Source organism: Schistocerca cancellata, unplaced genomic scaffold (genome assembly GCF_023864275.1).
Source record: "Schistocerca cancellata isolate TAMUIC-IGC-003103 unplaced genomic scaffold, iqSchCanc2.1 HiC_scaffold_856, whole genome shotgun sequence".
Taxonomy (NCBI): Eukaryota; Metazoa; Arthropoda; class Insecta; order Orthoptera; family Acrididae; genus Schistocerca; species Schistocerca cancellata.
Genome location: NW_026046867.1, coordinates 39,525 through 58,328, shown reverse-complemented (window position 1 = coordinate 58,328; position 18,804 = coordinate 39,525). Strand labels below are relative to the sequence as shown.

Genomic DNA, 18,804 nt, shown 5'->3' with positions numbered 1-18,804 from the left:
CTGTAATGGTACGAAAATGCAGTAATTAACTCAGTTTGAGGGAGAATGTGCTAACCAAGTTTGCCAAGAAGACTTTGAAAACGACAAAACAGTACGAATCGGCAGGTGATTTCTGAAATACGTCACCGCCTAATGTTGTGTAGGAGTGTAGAGTTCCAAATTTGATTTGTAACCACGAATTTATTCCTTAGTCGTCTCGTCTCGTCTCGTCTCGTCTCGTCCCGCAGACGTTTGTCGTGCTTGCGCTGTCATATGGACCACGACCCGAGCGGCAGCGAGCGGCAGTCGAGCAAAGTCGGGACAAGTCGGGACGGGGACAGGGACAGGGATGGGAATGGTGCGAATGCACTGCAAACTACGCAGACACCTGGTGTGAGGAGAGGCGAGGCGAGGCGAGGCGACGCGAGGCGACGCGAGGAAGCCCACATCGCTACCAGTGGGCCCTCCAGCACGACACTGCCACACCCCGCACAGGCCCTCCGCTGAACACCAGGGACAAGATGCGTCCTCCGCTAGTGTCGAAGGCTGCACGCGCCCAGCGAATGACAGGGGGTGCAACGAGCAGCAGTGCGTCTCACACACGCGGCGGTGCGCCCGCCAATTCGGCCGTCACTCTGCTGGGACGCCGGGCGCGCCTCCCCGCGCCGTCCTCGAGGAACTGGCGGTTGCGGAAGGAAGCGCTTTCGTCAAATGCGGCCGAAAACTAACATTTTGTGTGTTGGGAGAAAAGCCGAACGCGAATTCTGCCGTGCTCCTACATTAGATGAGCGCCAACGGCCATACCATGATGAATACACCGGTTTTCGTCCGATCACCGAAGTTAAGCATCATCGGGCCCGGCTAGTACTTGGATGGGTGACCGCCTGGGAAACCCGGGTGCTGTTGGCTCCCTTCCTGTTTTTTTTTTTTTTGTAATGTCGCCAGCCCAATTTTCAAACTACCTTTCTGTTGTGACAAAGATGCTTCCTTAAGCCTTTTAAACTACTGTAATGGTACGAAAATGCAGTAATTAACTCAGTTTGAGGGAGAATGTGCTAACCAAGTTTGCCAAGAAGACTTTGAAAACGACAAAACAGTACGAATCGGCAGGTGATTTCTGAAATACGTCACCGCCTATTGTTGTGTAGGAGTGTAGAGTTCCAAATTTGATTTGTAACCACGAATTTATTCCTTAGTCGTCTCGTCTCGTCTCGTCCCGCAGACGTTTGTCGTGCTTGCGCTGTCATATGGACTACGACCCGAGCGGCAGCGAGCGGCAGTCGAGCAAAGTCGGGACAAGTCGGGACGGGGACAGGGACAGGGATAGGAATGGTGCGAATGCACTGCAAACTTACGCAGACACCTGGTGTGAGGCGAGGCGAGGCGAGGCGAGGCGAGGAAGCCCACATCGCTACCAGTGGGCCCTCCAGCACGACACTGCCACACCCCGCACAGGCCCTCCGCTGAACACCAGGGACAAGATGCGTCCTCCGCTAGTGTCTAAGGCTGCACGCGCCCAGCGAATGACAGGGGGTGCAACGAGCAGCAGTGCGTCTCACACACGCGGCGGTGCGCCCGCCAATTCGGCCGTCACTCTGCTGGGACGCCGGGCGCGCCTCCCCGCGCCGTCCTCGAGCAACTGGCGGTTGCGGAAGGAAGCGCTTTCGTCAAATGCGGCCGAAAACTAACATTTTGTGTGTTGGGAGAAAAGCCGAACGCGAATTCTGCCGTGCTCCTACATTAGATGAGCGCCAACGGCCATACCATGATGAATACACCGGTTCTCGTCCGATCACCGAAGTTAAGCATCATCGGGCCCTGCTAGTACTTGGATGGGTGACCGCCTGGGAAACCCGGGTGCTGTTGGCTCCCTTACTGTTTTTTTTTTTTGTTATGTCGCCAGCCCAATTATCAAACTACCTTTCTGTTGTGACAAAGATGCTTCCTTAAGCCTTTTAAACTACTGTAATGGAACGAAAATGCAGTAATTAACTCAGTTTGAGGGAGAATGTGCTAACCAAGTTTGCCAAGAAGACTTTGAAAACGACAAAATAGTACGAATCGGCAGGTGATTTCTGAAATACGTCACCGCCTATTGATGTGTAGGTGTGTTGAGTTCCAAATTTGATTTGTAACCACGAATTTATTCCTTAGTCGTCTCGTCTCGTCTCGTCTCGTCCCGCAGACGTTTGTCGTGCTTGCGCTGTCATATGGACCACGACCCGAGCGGCAGCGAGCGGCAGTCGAGCAAAGTCGGGACAAGTCGGGACGGGGACAGGGACAGGGATAGGAATGGTGCGAATGCACTGCAAACTACGCAGACACCTGGTGTGAGGCGAGGCGAGGCGAGGCGTGGCGAGGCGAGGAAGCCCACATCGCTACCAGTGGGCCCTCCAGCACGACACTGCCACACCCCGCACAGGCCCTCCGCTGAACACCAGGGACAAGATGCGTCCTCCGCTAGTGTCGAAGGCTGCACGCGCCCAGCGAATGACAGGGGGTGCAACGAGCAGCAGTGCGTCTCACACACGCGGCGGTGCGCCCGCCAATTCGGCCGTCACTCTGCTGGGACGCCGGGCGCGCCTCCCCGCGCCGTCCTCGAGGAACTGGCGGTTGCGGAAGGAAGCGCTTTCGTCAAATGCGGCCGAAAACTAACATTTTGTGTGTTGGGAGAAAAGCCGAACGCGAATTCTGCCGTGCTCCTACATTAGATGAGCGCCAACGGCCATACCATGATGAATACACCGGTTCTCGTCCGATCACCGAAGTTAAGCATCATCGGGCCCTGCTAGTACTTGGATGGGTGACCGCCTGGGAAACCCGGGTGCTGTTGGCTCCCTTACTGTTTTTTTTTTTTGTTATGTCGCCAGCCCAATTATCAAACTACCTTTCTGTTGCGACAAAGATGCTTCCTTAAGCCTTTTAAACTACTGTAATGGAACGAAAATGCAGTAATTAACTCAGTTTGAGGGAGAATGTGCTAACCAAGTTTGCCAAGAAGACTTTGAAAACGACAAAATAGTACGAATCGGCAGGTGATTTCTGAAATACGTCACCGCCTATTGATGTGTAGGTGTGTTGAGTTCCAAATTTGATTTGTAACCACGAATTTATTCCTTAGTCGTCTCGTCTCGTCTCGTCTCGTCCCGCAGACGTTTGTCGTGCTTGCGCTGTCATATGGACCACGACCCGAGCGGCAGCGAGCGGCAGTCGAGCAAAGTCGGGACAAGTCGGGACGGGGACAGGGACAGGGATAGGAATGGTGCGAATGCACTGCAAACTACGCAGACACCTGGTGTGAGGCGAGGCGAGGCGAGGCGTGGCGAGGCGAGGAAGCCCACATCGCTACCAGTGGGCCCTCCAGCACGACACTGCCACACCCCGCACAGGCCCTCCGCTGAACACCAGGGACAAGATGCGTCCTCCGCTAGTGTCGAAGGCTGCACGCGCCCAGCGAATGACAGGGGGTGCAACGAGCAGCAGTGCGTCTCACACACGCGGCGGTGCGCCCGCCAATTCGGCCGTCACTCTGCTGGGACGCCGGGCGCGCCTCCCCGCGCCGTCCTCGAGGAACTGGCGGTTGCGGAAGGAAGCGCTTTCGTCAAATGCGGCCGAAAACTAACATTTTGTGTGTTGGGAGAAAAGCCGAACGCGAATTCTGCCGTGCTCCTACATTAGATGAGCGCCAACGGCCATACCATGATGAATACACCGGTTTTCGTCCGATCACCGAAGTGAAGCATCATCGGGCCCGGCTAGTACTTGGATGGGTGACCGCCTGGGAAACCCGGGTGCTGTTGGCTCCCTTCCTGTTTTTTTTTTTTTTGTAATGTCGCCAGCCCAATTTTCAAACTACCTTTCTGTTGTGACAAAGATGCTTCCTTAAGCCTTTTAAACTACTGTAATGGTACGAAAATGCAGTAATTAACTCAGTTTGAGGGAGAATGTGCTAACCAAGTTTGCCAAGAAGACTTTGAAAACGACAAAACAGTACGAATCGGCAGGTGATTTCTGAAATACGTCACCGCCTATTGTTGTGTAGGAGTGTAGAGTTCCAAATTTGATTTGTAACCACGAATTTATTCCTTAGTCGTCTCGTCTCGTCTCGTCCCGCAGACGTTTGTCGTGCTTGCGCTGTCATATGGACTACGACCCGAGCGGCAGCGAGCGGCAGTCGAGCAAAGTCGGGACAAGTCGGGACGGGGACAGGGACAGGGATAGGAATGGTGCGAATGCACTGCAAACTTACGCAGACACCTGGTGTGAGGCGAGGCGAGGCGAGGCGAGGCGAGGAAGCCCACATCGCTACCAGTGGGCCCTCCAGCACGACACTGCCACACCCCGCACAGGCCCTCCGCTGAACACCAGGGACAAGATGCGTCCTCCGCTAGTGTCTAAGGCTGCACGCGCCCAGCGAATGACAGGGGGTGCAACGAGCAGCAGTGCGTCTCACACACGCGGCGGTGCGCCCGCCAATTCGGCCGTCACTCTGCTGGGACGCCGGGCGCGCCTCCCCGCGCCGTCCTCGAGCAACTGGCGGTTGCGGAAGGAAGCGCTTTCGTCAAATGCGGCCGAAAACTAACATTTTGTGTGTTGGGAGAAAAGCCGAACGCGAATTCTGCCGTGCTCCTACATTAGATGAGCGCCAACGGCCATACCATGATGAATACACCGGTTCTCGTCCGATCACCGAAGTTAAGCATCATCGGGCCCTGCTAGTACTTGGATGGGTGACCGCCTGGGAAACCCGGGTGCTGTTGGCTCCCTTACTGTTTTTTTTTTTGTTATGTCGCCAGCCCAATTATCAAACTACCTTTCTGTTGTGACAAAGATGCTTCCTTAAGCCTTTTAAACTACTGTAATGGAACGAAAATGCAGTAATTAACTCAGTTTGAGGGAGAATGTGCTAACCAAGTTTGCCAAGAAGACTTTGAAAACGACAAAATAGTACGAATCGGCAGGTGATTTCTGAAATACGTCACCGCCTATTGATGTGTAGGTGTGTTGAGTTCCAAATTTGATTTGTAACCACGAATTTATTCCTTAGTCGTCTCGTCTCGTCTCGTCTCGTCCCGCAGACGTTTGTCGTGCTTGCGCTGTCATATGGACCACGACCCGAGCGGCAGCGAGCGGCAGTCGAGCAAAGTCGGGACAAGTCGGGACGGGGACAGGGACAGGGATAGGAATGGTGCGAATGCACTGCAAACTACGCAGACACCTGGTGTGAGGCGAGGCGAGGCGAGGCGTGGCGAGGCGAGGAAGCCCACATCGCTACCAGTGGGCCCTCCAGCACGACACTGCCACACCCCGCACAGGCCCTCCGCTGAACACCAGGGACAAGATGCGTCCTCCGCTAGTGTCGAAGGCTGCACGCGCCCAGCGAATGACAGGGGGTGCAACGAGCAGCAGTGCGTCTCACACACGCGGCGGTGCGCCCGCCAATTCGGCCGTCACTCTGCTGGGACGCCGGGCGCGCCTCCCCGCGCCGTCCTCGAGGAACTGGCGGTTGCGGAAGGAAGCGCTTTCGTCAAATGCGGCCGAAAACTAACATTTTGTGTGTTGGGAGAAAAGCCGAACGCGAATTCTGCCGTGCTCCTACATTAGATGAGCGCCAACGGCCATACCATGATGAATACACCGGTTCTCGTCCGATCACCGAAGTTAAGCATCATCGGGCCCTGCTAGTACTTGGATGGGTGACCGCCTGGGAAACCCGGGTGCTGTTGGCTCCCTTACTGTTTTTTTTTTTTGTTATGTCGCCAGCCCAATTATCAAACTACCTTTCTGTTGTGACAAAGATGCTTCCTTAAGCCTTTTAAACTACTGTAATGGAACGAAAATGCAGTAATTAACTCAGTTTGAGGGAGAATGTGCTAACCAAGTTTGCCAAGAAGACTTTGAAAACGACAAAATAGTACGAATCGGCAGGTGATTTCTGAAATACGTCACCGCCTATTGATGTGTAGGTGTGTTGAGTTCCAAATTTGATTTGTAACCACGAATTTATTCCTTAGTCGTCTCGTCTCGTCTCGTCTCGTCCCGCAGACGTTTGTCGTGCTTGCGCTGTCATATGGACCACGACCCGAGCGGCAGCGAGCGGCAGTGGAGCAAAGTGGGGACAAGTCGGGACGGGGACAGGGACAGGGATAGGAATGGTGCGAATGCACTGCAAACTACGCAGACACCTGGTGTGAGGCGAGGCGAGGCGAGGCGTGGCGAGGCGAGGAAGCCCACATCGCTACCAGTGGGCCCTCCAGCACGACACTGCCACACCCCGCACAGGCCCTCCGCTGAACACCAGGGACAAGATGCGTCCTCCGCTAGTGTCGAAGGCTGCACGCGCCCAGCGAATGACAGGGGGTGCAACGAGCAGCAGTGCGTCTAACACACGCGGCGGTGCGCCCGCCAATTCGGCCGTCACTCTGCTGGGACGCCGGGCGCGCCTCCCCGCGCCGTCCTCGAGGAACTGGCGGTTGCGGAAGGAAGCGCTTTCGTCAAATGCGGCCGAAAACTAACATTTTGTGTGTTGGGAGAAAAGCCGAACGCGAATTCTGCCGTGCTCCTACATTAGATGAGCGCCAACGGCCATACCATGATGAATACACCGGTTTTCGTCCGATCACCGAAGTGAAGCATCATCGGGCCCGGCTAGTACTTGGATGGGTGACCGCCTGGGAAACCCGGGTGCTGTTGGCTCCCTTCCTGTTTTTTTTTTTTTTGTAATGTCGCCAGCCCAATTTTCAAACTACCTTTCTGTTGTGACAAAGATGCTTCCTTAAGCCTTTTAAACTACTGTAATGGTACGAAAATGCAGTAATTAACTCAGTTTGAGGGAGAATGTGCTAACCAAGTTTGCCAAGAAGACTTTGAAAACGACAAAACAGTACGAATCGGCAGGTGATTTCTGAAATACGTCACCGCCTATTGTTGTGTAGGAGTGTAGAGTTCCAAATTTGATTTGTAACCACGAATTTATTCCTTAGTCGTCTCGTCTCGTCTCGTCCCGCAGACGTTTGTCGTGCTTGCGCTGTCATATGGACTACGACCCGAGCGGCAGCGAGCGGCAGTCGAGCAAAGTCGGGACAAGTCGGGACGGGGACAGGGACAGGGATAGGAATGGTGCGAATGCACTGCAAACTACGCAGACACCTGGTGTGAGGCGAGGCGAGGCGAGGCGTGGCGAGGCGAGGAAGCCCACATCGCTACCAGTGGGCCCTCCAGCACGACACTGCCACACCCCGCACAGGCCCTCCGCTGAACACCAGGGACAAGATGCGTCCTCCGCTAGTGTCGAAGGCTGCACGCGCCCAGCGAATGACAGGGGGTGCAACGAGCAGCAGTGCGTCTAACACACGCGGCGGTGCGCCCGCCAATTCGGCCGTCACTCTGCTGGGACCCTGGGCGTGCCTCCCCGCGCCGTCCTCGAGGAACTGGCGGTTGCGGAAGGAAGCGCTTTCGTCAAATGCGGCCGAAAACTAACATTTTGTGTGTTGGGAGAAAAGCCGAACGCGAATTCTGCCGTGCTCCTACATTAGATGAGCGCCAACGGCCAAACCATGATGAATACACCGGTTCTCGTCCGATCACCGAAGTTAAGCATCATCGGGCCCGGCTAGTACTTGGATGGGTGACCGCCTGGGAAACCCGGGTGCTGCTGGCTCCCTTCCTGTTTTTTTTTTTTGTTATGTCGCCAGCCCAATTTTCAAACTACCTTTCTGTTGTGACAAAGATGCTTCTTTAAGCCTTTTAAACTACTGTAATGGTACGAAAATGCAGTAATTAACTCAGTTTGAGGGAGAATGTGCTAACCAAGTTTGCCAAGAAGACTTTGAAAACGACAAAACAGTACGAATCGGCAGGTGATTTCTGAAATACGTCACCGCCTAATGTTGTGTAGGAGTGTAGAGTTCCAAATTTGATTTGTAACCACGAATTTATTCCTTAGTCGTCTCGTCTCGTCTCGTCTCGTCTCGTCCCGCAGACGTTTGTCGTGCTTGCGCTGTCATATGGACCACGACCCGAGCGGCAGCGAGCGGCAGTCGAGCAAAGTCGGGACAAGTCGGGACGGGGACAGGGACAGGGATGGGAATGGTGCGAATGCACTGCAAACTACGCAGACACCTGGTGTGAGGAGAGGCGAGGCGAGGCGAGGCGACGCGAGGCGACGCGAGGAAGCCCACATCGCTACCAGTGGGCCCTCCAGCACGACACTGCCACACCCCGCACAGGCCCTCCGCTGAACACCAGGGACAAGATGCGTCCTCCGCTAGTGTCGAAGGCTGCACGCGCCCAGCGAATGACAGGGGGTGCAACGAGCAGCAGTGCGTCTCACACACGCGGCGGTGCGCCCGCCAATTCGGCCGTCACTCTGCTGGGACGCCGGGCGCGCCTCCCCGCGCCGTCCTCGAGGAACTGGCGGTTGCGGAAGGAAGCGCTTTCGTCAAATGCGGCCGAAAACTAACATTTTGTGTGTTGGGAGAAAAGCCGAACGCGAATTCTGCCGTGCTCCTACATTAGATGAGCGCCAACGGCCATACCATGATGAATACACCGGTTTTCGTCCGATCACCGAAGTGAAGCATCATCGGGCCCGGCTAGTACTTGGATGGGTGACCGCCTGGGAAACCCGGGTGCTGTTGGCTCCCTTCCTGTTTTTTTTTTTTTTGTAATGTCGCCAGCCCAATTTTCAAACTACCTTTCTGTTGTGACAAAGATGCTTCCTTAAGCCTTTTAAACTACTGTAATGGTACGAAAATGCAGTAATTAACTCAGTTTGAGGGAGAATGTGCTAACCAAGTTTGCCAAGAAGACTTTGAAAACGACAAAACAGTACGAATCGGCAGGTGATTTCTGAAATACGTCACCGCCTATTGTTGTGTAGGAGTGTAGAGTTCCAAATTTGATTTGTAACCACGAATTTATTCCTTAGTCGTCTCGTCTCGTCTCGTCCCGCAGACGTTTGTCGTGCTTGCGCTGTCATATGGACTACGACCCGAGCGGCAGCGAGCGGCAGTCGAGCAAAGTCGGGACAAGTCGGGACGGGGACAGGGACAGGGATAGGAATGGTGCGAATGCACTGCAAACTTACGCAGACACCTGGTGTGAGGCGAGGCGAGGCGAGGCGAGGCGAGGAAGCCCACATCGCTACCAGTGGGCCCTCCAGCACGACACTGCCACACCCCGCACAGGCCCTCCGCTGAACACCAGGGACAAGATGCGTCCTCCGCTAGTGTCTAAGGCTGCACGCGCCCAGCGAATGACAGGGGGTGCAACGAGCAGCAGTGCGTCTCACACACGCGGCGGTGCGCCCGCCAATTCGGCCGTCACTCTGCTGGGACGCCGGGCGCGCCTCCCCGCGCCGTCCTCGAGCAACTGGCGGTTGCGGAAGGAAGCGCTTTCGTCAAATGCGGCCGAAAACTAACATTTTGTGTGTTGGGAGAAAAGCCGAACGCGAATTCTGCCGTGCTCCTACATTAGATGAGCGCCAACGGCCATACCATGATGAATACACCGGTTCTCGTCCGATCACCGAAGTTAAGCATCATCGGGCCCTGCTAGTACTTGGATGGGTGACCGCCTGGGAAACCCGGGTGCTGTTGGCTCCCTTACTGTTTTTTTTTTTGTTATGTCGCCAGCCCAATTATCAAACTACCTTTCTGTTGTGACAAAGATGCTTCCTTAAGCCTTTTAAACTACTGTAATGGAACGAAAATGCAGTAATTAACTCAGTTTGAGGGAGAATGTGCTAACCAAGTTTGCCAAGAAGACTTTGAAAACGACAAAATAGTACGAATCGGCAGGTGATTTCTGAAATACGTCACCGCCTATTGATGTGTAGGTGTGTTGAGTTCCAAATTTGATTTGTAACCACGAATTTATTCCTTAGTCGTCTCGTCTCGTCTCGTCTCGTCCCGCAGACGTTTGTCGTGCTTGCGCTGTCATATGGACCACGACCCGAGCGGCAGCGAGCGGCAGTCGAGCAAAGTCGGGACAAGTCGGGACGGGGACAGGGACAGGGATAGGAATGGTGCGAATGCACTGCAAACTACGCAGACACCTGGTGTGAGGCGAGGCGAGGCGAGGCGTGGCGAGGCGAGGAAGCCCACATCGCTACCAGTGGGCCCTCCAGCACGACACTGCCACACCCCGCACAGGCCCTCCGCTGAACACCAGGGACAAGATGCGTCCTCCGCTAGTGTCGAAGGCTGCACGCGCCCAGCGAATGACAGGGGGTGCAACGAGCAGCAGTGCGTCTAACACACGCGGCGGTGCGCCCGCCAATTCGGCCGTCACTCTGCTGGGACCCTGGGCGTGCCTCCCCGCGCCGTCCTCGAGGAACTGGCGGTTGCGGAAGGAAGCGCTTTCGTCAAATGCGGCCGAAAACTAACATTTTGTGTGTTGGGAGAAAAGCCGAACGCGAATTCTGCCGTGCTCCTACATTAGATGAGCGCCAACGGCCAAACCATGATGAATACACCGGTTCTCGTCCGATCACCGAAGTTAAGCATCATCGGGCCCGGCTAGTACTTGGATGGGTGACCGCCTGGGAAACCCGGGTGCTGCTGGCTCCCTTCCTGTTTTTTTTTTTTGTTATGTCGCCAGCCCAATTTTCAAACTACCTTTCTGTTGTGACAAAGATGCTTCTTTAAGCCTTTTAAACTACTGTAATGGTACGAAAATGCAGTAATTAACTCAGTTTGAGGGAGAATGTGCTAACCAAGTTTGCCAAGAAGACTTTGAAAACGACAAAACAGTACGAATCGGCAGGTGATTTCTGAAATACGTCACCGCCTAATGTTGTGTAGGAGTGTAGAGTTCCAAATTTGATTTGTAACCACGAATTTATTCCTTAGTCGTCTCGTCTCGTCTCGTCTCGTCTCGTCCCGCAGACGTTTGTCGTGCTTGCGCTGTCATATGGACCACGACCCGAGCGGCAGCGAGCGGCAGTCGAGCAAAGTCGGGACAAGTCGGGACGGGGACAGGGACAGGGATGGGAATGGTGCGAATGCACTGCAAACTACGCAGACACCTGGTGTGAGGAGAGGCGAGGCGAGGCGAGGCGACGCGAGGCGACGCGAGGAAGCCCACATCGCTACCAGTGGGCCCTCCAGCACGACACTGCCACACCCCGCACAGGCCCTCCGCTGAACACCAGGGACAAGATGCGTCCTCCGCTAGTGTCTAAGGCTGCACGCGCCCAGCGAATGACAGGGGGTGCAACGAGCAGCAGTGCGTCTCACACACGCGGCGGTGCGCCCGCCAATTCGGCCGTCACTCTGCTGGGACGCCGGGCGCGCCTCCCCGCGCCGTCCTCGAGCAACTGGCGGTTGCGGAAGGAAGCGCTTTCGTCAAATGCGGCCGAAAACTAACATTTTGTGTGTTGGGAGAAAAGCCGAACGCGAATTCTGCCGTGCTCCTACATTAGATGAGCGCCAACGGCCATACCATGATGAATACACCGGTTTTCGTCCGATCACCGAAGTGAAGCATCATCGGGCCCGGCTAGTACTTGGATGGGTGACCGCCTGGGAAACCCGGGTGCTGTTGGCTCCCTTCCTGTTTTTTTTTTTTTTGTAATGTCGCCAGCCCAATTTTCAAACTACCTTTCTGTTGTGACAAAGATGCTTCCTTAAGCCTTTTAAACTACTGTAATGGTACGAAAATGCAGTAATTAACTCAGTTTGAGGGAGAATGTGCTAACCAAGTTTGCCAAGAAGACTTTGAAAACGACAAAACAGTACGAATCGTCAGGTGATTTCTGAAATACGTCACCGCCTATTGTTGTGTAGGAGTGTAGAGTTCCAAATTTGATTTGTAACCACGAATTTATTCCTTAGTCGTCTCGTCTCGTCTCGTCCCGCAGACGTTTGTCGTGCTTGCGCTGTCATATGGACTACGACCCGAGCGGCAGCGAGCGGCAGTCGAGCAAAGTCGGGACAAGTCGGGACGGGGACAGGGACAGGGATAGGAATGGTGCGAATGCACTGCAAACTACGCAGACACCTGGTGTGAGGCGAGGCGAGGCGAGGCGTGGCGAGGCGAGGAAGCCCACATCGCTACCAGTGGGCCCTCCAGCACGACACTGCCACACCCCGCACAGGCCCTCCGCTGAACACCAGGGACAAGATGCGTCCTCCGCTAGTGTCGAAGGCTGCACGCGCCCAGCGAATGACAGGGGGTGCAACGAGCAGCAGTGCGTCTAACACACGCGGCGGTGCGCCCGCCAATTCGGCCGTCACTCTGCTGGGACCCTGGGCGTGCCTCCCCGCGCCGTCCTCGAGGAACTGGCGGTTGCGGAAGGAAGCGCTTTCGTCAAATGCGGCCGAAAACTAACATTTTGTGTGTTGGGAGAAAAGCCGAACGCGAATTCTGCCGTGCTCCTACATTAGATGAGCGCCAACGGCCAAACCATGATGAATACACCGGTTCTCGTCCGATCACCGAAGTTAAGCATCATCGGGCCCGGCTAGTACTTGGATGGGTGACCGCCTGGGAAACCCGGGTGCTGCTGGCTCCCTTCCTGTTTTTTTTTTTTGTTATGTCGCCAGCCCAATTTTCAAACTACCTTTCTGTTGTGACAAAGATGCTTCTTTAAGCCTTTTAAACTACTGTAATGGTACGAAAATGCAGTAATTAACTCAGTTTGAGGGAGAATGTGCTAACCAAGTTTGCCAAGAAGACTTTGAAAACGACAAAACAGTACGAATCGGCAGGTGATTTCTGAAATACGTCACCGCCTAATGTTGTGTAGGAGTGTAGAGTTCCAAATTTGATTTGTAACCACGAATTTATTCCTTAGTCGTCTCGTCTCGTCTCGTCTCGTCTCGTCCCGCAGACGTTTGTCGTGCTTGCGCTGTCATATGGACCACGACCCGAGCGGCAGCGAGCGGCAGTCGAGCAAAGTCGGGACAAGTCGGGACGGGGACAGGGACAGGGATGGGAATGGTGCGAATGCACTGCAAACTACGCAGACACCTGGTGTGAGGAGAGGCGAGGCGAGGCGAGGCGACGCGAGGCGACGCGAGGAAGCCCACATCGCTACCAGTGGGCCCTCCAGCACGACACTGCCACACCCCGCACAGGCCCTCCGCTGAACACCAGGGACAAGATGCGTCCTCCGCTAGTGTCGAAGGCTGCACGCGCCCAGCGAATGACAGGGGGTGCAACGAGCAGCAGTGCGTCTCACACACGCGGCGGTGCGCCCGCCAATTCGGCCGTCACTCTGCTGGGACGCCGGGCGCGCCTCCCCGCGCCGTCCTCGAGGAACTGGCGGTTGCGGAAGGAAGCGCTTTCGTCAAATGCGGCCGAAAACTAACATTTTGTGTGTTGGGAGAAAAGCCGAACGCGAATTCTGCCGTGCTCCTACATTAGATGAGCGCCAACGGCCATACCATGATGAATACACCGGTTTTCGTCCGATCACCGAAGTGAAGCATCATCGGGCCCGGCTAGTACTTGGATGGGTGACCGCCTGGGAAACCCGGGTGCTGTTGGCTCCCTTCCTGTTTTTTTTTTTTTTTGTAATGTCGCCAGCCCAATTTTCAAACTACCTTTCTGTTGTGACAAAGATGCTTCCTTAAGCCTTTTAAACTACTGTAATGGTACGAAAATGCAGTAATTAACTCAGTTTGAGGGAGAATGTGCTAACCAAGTTTGCCAAGAAGACTTTGAAAACGACAAAACAGTACGAATCGGCAGGTGATTTCTGAAATACGTCACCGCCTATTGTTGTGTAGGAGTGTAGAGTTCCAAATTTGATTTGTAACCACGAATTTATTCCTTAGTCGTCTCGTCTCGTCTCGTCCCGCAGACGTTTGTCGTGCTTGCGCTGTCATATGGACTACGACCCGAGCGGCAGCGAGCGGCAGTCGAGCAAAGTCGGGACAAGTCGGGACGGGGACAGGGACAGGGATAGGAATGGTGCGAATGCACTGCAAACTTACGCAGACACCTGGTGTGAGGCGAGGCGAGGCGAGGCGAGGCGAGGAAGCCCACATCGCTACCAGTGGGCCCTCCAGCACGACACTGCCACACCCCGCACAGGCCCTCCGCTGAACACCAGGGACAAGATGCGTCCTCCGCTAGTGTCTAAGGCTGCACGCGCCCAGCGAATGACAGGGGGTGCAACGAGCAGCAGTGCGTCTCACACACGCGGCGGTGCGCCCGCCAATTCGGCCGTCACTCTGCTGGGACGCCGGGCGCGCCTCCCCGCGCCGTCCTCGAGCAACTGGCGGTTGCGGAAGGAAGCGCTTTCGTCAAATGCGGCCGAAAACTAACATTTTGTGTGTTGGGAGAAAAGCCGAACGCGAATTCTGCCGTGCTCCTACATTAGATGAGCGCCAACGGCCATACCATGATGAATACACCGGTTCTCGTCCGATCTCCGAAGTTAAGCATCATCGGGCCCTGCTAGTACTTGGATGGGTGACCGCCTGGGAAACCCGGGTGCTGTTGGCTCCCTTACTGTTTTTTTTTTTGTTATGTCGCCAGCCCAATTATCAAACTACCTTTCTGTTGTGACAAAGATGCTTCCTTAAGCCTTTTAAACTACTGTAATGGAACGAAAATGCAGTAATTAACTCAGTTTGAGGGAGAATGTGCTAACCAAGTTTGCCAAGAAGACTTTGAAAACGACAAAATAGTACGAATCGGCAGGTGATTTCTGAAATACGTCACCGCCTATTGATGTGTAGGTGTGTTGAGTTCCAAATTTGATTTGTAACCACGAATTTATTCCTTAGTCGTCTCGTCTCGTCTCGTCTCGTCCCGCAGACGTTTGTCGTGCTTGCGCTGTCATATGGACCACGACCCGAGCGGCAGCGAGCGGCAGTCGAGCAAAGTCGGGACAAGTCGGGACGGGGACAGGGACAGGGATAGGAATGGTGCGAATGCACTGCAAACTACGCAGACACCTGGTGTGAGGCGAGGCGAGGCGAGGCGTGGCGAGGCGAGGAAGCCCACATCGCTACCAGTGGGCCCTCCAGCACGACACTGCCACACCCCGCACAGGCCCTCCGCTGAACACCAGGGACAAGATGCGTCCTCCGCTAGTGTCGAAGGCTGCACGCGCCCAGCGAATGACAGGGGGTGCAACGAGCAGCAGTGCGTCTAACACACGCGGCGGTGCGCCCGCCAATTCGGCCGTCACTCTGCTGGGACGCTGGGCGTGCCTCCCCGCGCCGTCCTCGAGGAACTGGCGGTTGCGGAAGGAAGCGCTTTCGTCAAATGCGGCCGAAAACTAACATTTTGTGTGTTGGGAGAAAAGCCGAACGCGAATTCTGCCGTGCTCCTACATTAGATGAGCGCCAACGGCCAAACCATGATGAATACACCGGTTCTCGTCCGATCACCGAAGTTAAGCATCATCGGGCCCGGCTAGTACTTGGATGGGTGACCGCCTGGGAAACCCGGGTGCTGCTGGCTCCCTTCCTGTTTTTTTTTTTGTTATGTCGCCAGCCCAATTTTCAAACTACCTTTCTGTTGTGACAAAGATGCTTCTTTAAGCCTTTTAAACTACTGTAATGGTACGAAAATGCAGTAATTAACTCAGTTTGAGGGAGAATGTGCTAACCAAGTTTGCCAAGAAGACTTTGAAAACGACAAAACAGTACGAATCGGCAGGTGATTTCTGAAATACGTCACCGCCTAATGTTGTGTAGGAGTGTAGAGTTCCAAATTTGATTTGTAACCACGAATTTATTCCTTAGTCGTCTCGTCTCGTCTCGTCTCGTCTCGTCCCGCAGACGTTTGTCGTGCTTGCGCTGTCATATGGACCACGACCCGAGCGGCAGCGAGCGGCAGTCGAGCAAAGTCGGGACAAGTCGGGACGGGGACAGGGACAGGGATGGGAATGGTGCGAATGCACTGCAAACTACGCAGACACCTGGTGTGAGGAGAGGCGAGGCGAGGCGAGGCGACGCGAGGCGACGCGAGGAAGCCCACATCGCTACCAGTGGGCCCTCCAGCACGACACTGCCACACCCCGCACAGGCCCTCCGCTGAACACCAGGGACAAGATGCGTCCTCCGCTAGTGTCGAAGGCTGCACGCGCCCAGCGAATGACAGGGGGTGCAACGAGCAGCAGTGCGTCTCACACACGCGGCGGTGCGCCCGCCAATTCGGCCGTCACTCTGCTGGGACGCCGGGCGCGCCTCCCCGCGCCGTCCTCGAGGAACTGGCGGTTGCGGAAGGAAGCGCTTTCGTCAAATGCGGCCGAAAACTAACATTTTGTGTGTTGGGAGAAAAGCCGAACGCGAATTCTGCCGTGCTCCTACATTAGATGAGCGCCAACGGCCATACCATGATGAATACACCGGTTTTCGTCCGATCACCGAAGTTAAGCATCATCGGGCCCGGCTAGTACTTGGATGGGTGACCGCCTGGGAAACCCGGGTGCTGTTGGCTCCCTTCCTGTTTTTTTTTTTTTTGTAATGTCGCCAGCCCAATTTTCAAACTACCTTTCTGTTGTGACAAAGATGCTTCCTTAAGCCTTTTAAACTACTGTAATGGTACGAAAATGCAGTAATTAACTCAGTTTGAGGGAGAATGTGCTAACCAAGTTTGCCAAGAAGACTTTGAAAACGACAAAACAGTACGAATCGGCAGGTGATTTCTGAAATACGTCACCGCCTATTGTTGTGTAGGAGTGTAGAGTTCCAAATTTGATTTGTAACCACGAATTTATTCCTTAGTCGTCTCGTCTCGTCTCGTCCCGCAGACGTTTGTCGTGCTTGCGCTGTCATATGGACTACGACCCGAGCGGCAGCGAGCGGCAGTCGAGCAAAGTCGGGACAAGTCGGGACGGGGACAGGGACAGGGATGGGAATGGTGCGAATGCACTGCAAACTACGCAGACACCTGGTGTGAGGAGAGGCGAGGCGAGGCGAGGCGACGCGAGGCGACGCGAGGAAGCCCACATCGCTACCAGTGGGCCCTCCAGCACGACACTGCCACACCCCGCACAGGCCCTCCGCTGAACACCAGGGACAAGATGCGTCCTCCGCTAGTGTCGAAGGCTGCACGCGCCCAGCGAATGACAGGGGGTGCAACGAGCAGCAGTGCGTCTCACACACGCGGCGGTGCGCCCGCCAATTCGGCCGTCACTCTGCTGGGACGCCGGGCGCGCCTCCCCGCGCCGTCCTCGAGGAACTGGCGGTTGCGGAAGGAAGCGCTTTCGTCAAATGCGGCCGAAAACTAACATTTTGTGTGTTGGGAGAAAAGCCGAACGCGAATTCTGCCGTGCTCCTACATTAGATGAGCGCCAACGGCCATACCATGATGAATACACCGGTTTTCGTCCGATCACCGAAGTGAAGCATCATCGGGCCCGGCTAGTACTTGGATGGGTGACCGCCTGGGAAACCCGGGTGCTGTTGGCTCCCTTCCTGTTTTTTTTTTTTTTGTAATGTCGCCAGCCCAATTTTCAAACTACCTTTCTGTTGTGACAAAGATGCTTCCTTAAGCCTTTTAAACTACTGTAATGGTACGAAAATGCAGTAATTAACTCAGTTTGAGGGAGAATGTGCTAACCAAGTTTGCCAAGAAGACTTTGAAAACGACAAAACAGTACGAATCGGCAGGTGATTTCTGAAATACGTCACCGCCTATTGTTGTGTAGGAGTGTAGAGTTCCAAATTTGATTTGTAACCACGAATTTATTCCTTAGTCGTCTCGTCTCGTCTCGTCCCGCAGACGTTTGTCGTGCTTGCGCTGTCATATGGACTACGACCCGAGCGGCAGCGAGCGGCAGTCGAGCAAAGTCGGGACAAGTCGGGACGGGGACAGGGACAGGGATAGGAATGGTGCGAATGCACTGCAAACTTACGCAGACACCTGGTGTGAGGCGAGGCGAGGCGAGGCGAGGCGAGGAAGCCCACATCGCTACCAGTGGGCCCTCCAGCACGACACTGCCACACCCCGCACAGGCCCTCCGCTGAACACCAGGGACAAGATGCGTCCTCCGCTAGTGTCTAAGGCTGCACGCGCCCAGCGAATGACAGGGGGTGCAACGAGCAGCAGTGCGTCTCACACACGCGGCGGTGCGCCCGCCAATTCGGCCGTCACTCTGCTGGGACGCCGGGCGCGCCTCCCCGCGCCGTCCTCGAGCAACTGGCGGTTGCGGAAGGAAGCGCTTTCGTCAAATGCGGCCGAAAACTAACATTTTGTGTGTTGGGAGAAAAGCCGAACGCGAATTCTGCCGTGCTCCTACATTAGATGAGCGCCAACGGCCATACCATGATGAATACACCGGTTCTCGTCCGATCTCCGAAGTTAAGCATCATCGGGCCCTGCTAGTACTTGGATGGGTGACCGCCTGGGAAACCCGGGTGCTGTTGGCTCCCTTACTGTTTTTTTTTTTGTTATGTCGCCAGCCCAATTATCAAACTACCTTTCTGTTGTGACAAAGATGCTTCCTTAAGCCTTTTAAACTACTGTAATGGAACGAAAATGCAGTAATTAACTCAGTTTGAGGGAGAATGTGCTAACCAAGTTTGCCAAGAAGACTTTGAAAACGACAAAATAGTACGAATCGGCAGGTGATTTCTGAAATACGTCACCGCCTATTGATGTGTAGGTGTGTTGAGTTCCAAATTTGATTTGTAACCACGAATTTATTCCTTAGTCGTCTCGTCTCGTCTCGTCTCGTCCCGCAGACGTTTGTCGTGCTTGCGCTGTCATATGGACCACGACCCGAGCGGCAGCGAGCGGCAGTCGAGCAAAGTCGGGACAAGTCGGGACGGGGACAGGGACAGGGATAGGAATGGTGCGAATGCACTGCAAACTACGCAGACACCTGGTGTGAGGCGAGGCGAGGCGAGGCGTGGC

General features: G+C 54.9%; 19 non-coding genes across 19 annotated transcripts; all 19 read left to right on the top strand.

The window, feature by feature from the left end:
* The first annotated feature begins 769 nt into the window (after window positions 1-769).
* Window positions 770-888, top strand: LOC126147403 (5S ribosomal RNA). The gene has a single exon (XR_007530251.1). It is a non-coding gene; the product is annotated as a 5S ribosomal RNA (ribosomal RNA).
* Window positions 889-1,729: 841 nt separating this feature from the next.
* LOC126147431 (5S ribosomal RNA) lies at window positions 1,730-1,848 on the top strand. The gene has a single exon (XR_007530277.1). It is a non-coding gene; the product is annotated as a 5S ribosomal RNA (ribosomal RNA).
* An 848-nt stretch (window positions 1,849-2,696) lies between these two features.
* Window positions 2,697-2,815, top strand: LOC126147430 (5S ribosomal RNA). The gene has a single exon (XR_007530276.1). It is a non-coding gene; the product is annotated as a 5S ribosomal RNA (ribosomal RNA).
* Window positions 2,816-3,663: 848 nt separating this feature from the next.
* On the top strand, window positions 3,664-3,782 carry LOC126147412 (5S ribosomal RNA). Its single transcript, XR_007530259.1, has one exon. It is a non-coding gene; the product is annotated as a 5S ribosomal RNA (ribosomal RNA).
* Window positions 3,783-4,623: 841 nt separating this feature from the next.
* On the top strand, window positions 4,624-4,742 carry LOC126147429 (5S ribosomal RNA). The gene has a single exon (XR_007530275.1). It is a non-coding gene; the product is annotated as a 5S ribosomal RNA (ribosomal RNA).
* Window positions 4,743-5,589: 847 nt separating this feature from the next.
* On the top strand, window positions 5,590-5,708 carry LOC126147428 (5S ribosomal RNA). The gene has a single exon (XR_007530274.1). It is a non-coding gene; the product is annotated as a 5S ribosomal RNA (ribosomal RNA).
* Window positions 5,709-6,556: 848 nt separating this feature from the next.
* LOC126147411 (5S ribosomal RNA) lies at window positions 6,557-6,675 on the top strand. The gene has a single exon (XR_007530258.1). It is a non-coding gene; the product is annotated as a 5S ribosomal RNA (ribosomal RNA).
* An 845-nt stretch (window positions 6,676-7,520) lies between these two features.
* LOC126147369 (5S ribosomal RNA) lies at window positions 7,521-7,639 on the top strand. The gene has a single exon (XR_007530218.1). It is a non-coding gene; the product is annotated as a 5S ribosomal RNA (ribosomal RNA).
* Window positions 7,640-8,502: 863 nt separating this feature from the next.
* On the top strand, window positions 8,503-8,621 carry LOC126147410 (5S ribosomal RNA). The gene has a single exon (XR_007530257.1). It is a non-coding gene; the product is annotated as a 5S ribosomal RNA (ribosomal RNA).
* An 841-nt stretch (window positions 8,622-9,462) lies between these two features.
* Window positions 9,463-9,581, top strand: LOC126147427 (5S ribosomal RNA). The gene has a single exon (XR_007530273.1). It is a non-coding gene; the product is annotated as a 5S ribosomal RNA (ribosomal RNA).
* Window positions 9,582-10,428: 847 nt separating this feature from the next.
* On the top strand, window positions 10,429-10,547 carry LOC126147368 (5S ribosomal RNA). Its single transcript, XR_007530217.1, has one exon. It is a non-coding gene; the product is annotated as a 5S ribosomal RNA (ribosomal RNA).
* An 863-nt stretch (window positions 10,548-11,410) lies between these two features.
* On the top strand, window positions 11,411-11,529 carry LOC126147409 (5S ribosomal RNA). Its single transcript, XR_007530256.1, has one exon. It is a non-coding gene; the product is annotated as a 5S ribosomal RNA (ribosomal RNA).
* An 845-nt stretch (window positions 11,530-12,374) lies between these two features.
* On the top strand, window positions 12,375-12,493 carry LOC126147367 (5S ribosomal RNA). The gene has a single exon (XR_007530216.1). It is a non-coding gene; the product is annotated as a 5S ribosomal RNA (ribosomal RNA).
* An 863-nt stretch (window positions 12,494-13,356) lies between these two features.
* Window positions 13,357-13,475, top strand: LOC126147408 (5S ribosomal RNA). The gene has a single exon (XR_007530255.1). It is a non-coding gene; the product is annotated as a 5S ribosomal RNA (ribosomal RNA).
* An 842-nt stretch (window positions 13,476-14,317) lies between these two features.
* On the top strand, window positions 14,318-14,436 carry LOC126147379 (5S ribosomal RNA). Its single transcript, XR_007530227.1, has one exon. It is a non-coding gene; the product is annotated as a 5S ribosomal RNA (ribosomal RNA).
* Window positions 14,437-15,283: 847 nt separating this feature from the next.
* LOC126147366 (5S ribosomal RNA) lies at window positions 15,284-15,402 on the top strand. The gene has a single exon (XR_007530215.1). It is a non-coding gene; the product is annotated as a 5S ribosomal RNA (ribosomal RNA).
* An 862-nt stretch (window positions 15,403-16,264) lies between these two features.
* Window positions 16,265-16,383, top strand: LOC126147402 (5S ribosomal RNA). Its single transcript, XR_007530250.1, has one exon. It is a non-coding gene; the product is annotated as a 5S ribosomal RNA (ribosomal RNA).
* An 855-nt stretch (window positions 16,384-17,238) lies between these two features.
* LOC126147407 (5S ribosomal RNA) lies at window positions 17,239-17,357 on the top strand. Its single transcript, XR_007530254.1, has one exon. It is a non-coding gene; the product is annotated as a 5S ribosomal RNA (ribosomal RNA).
* An 841-nt stretch (window positions 17,358-18,198) lies between these two features.
* Window positions 18,199-18,317, top strand: LOC126147378 (5S ribosomal RNA). The gene has a single exon (XR_007530226.1). It is a non-coding gene; the product is annotated as a 5S ribosomal RNA (ribosomal RNA).
* The last annotated feature ends 487 nt before the right edge of the window (window positions 18,318-18,804 follow it).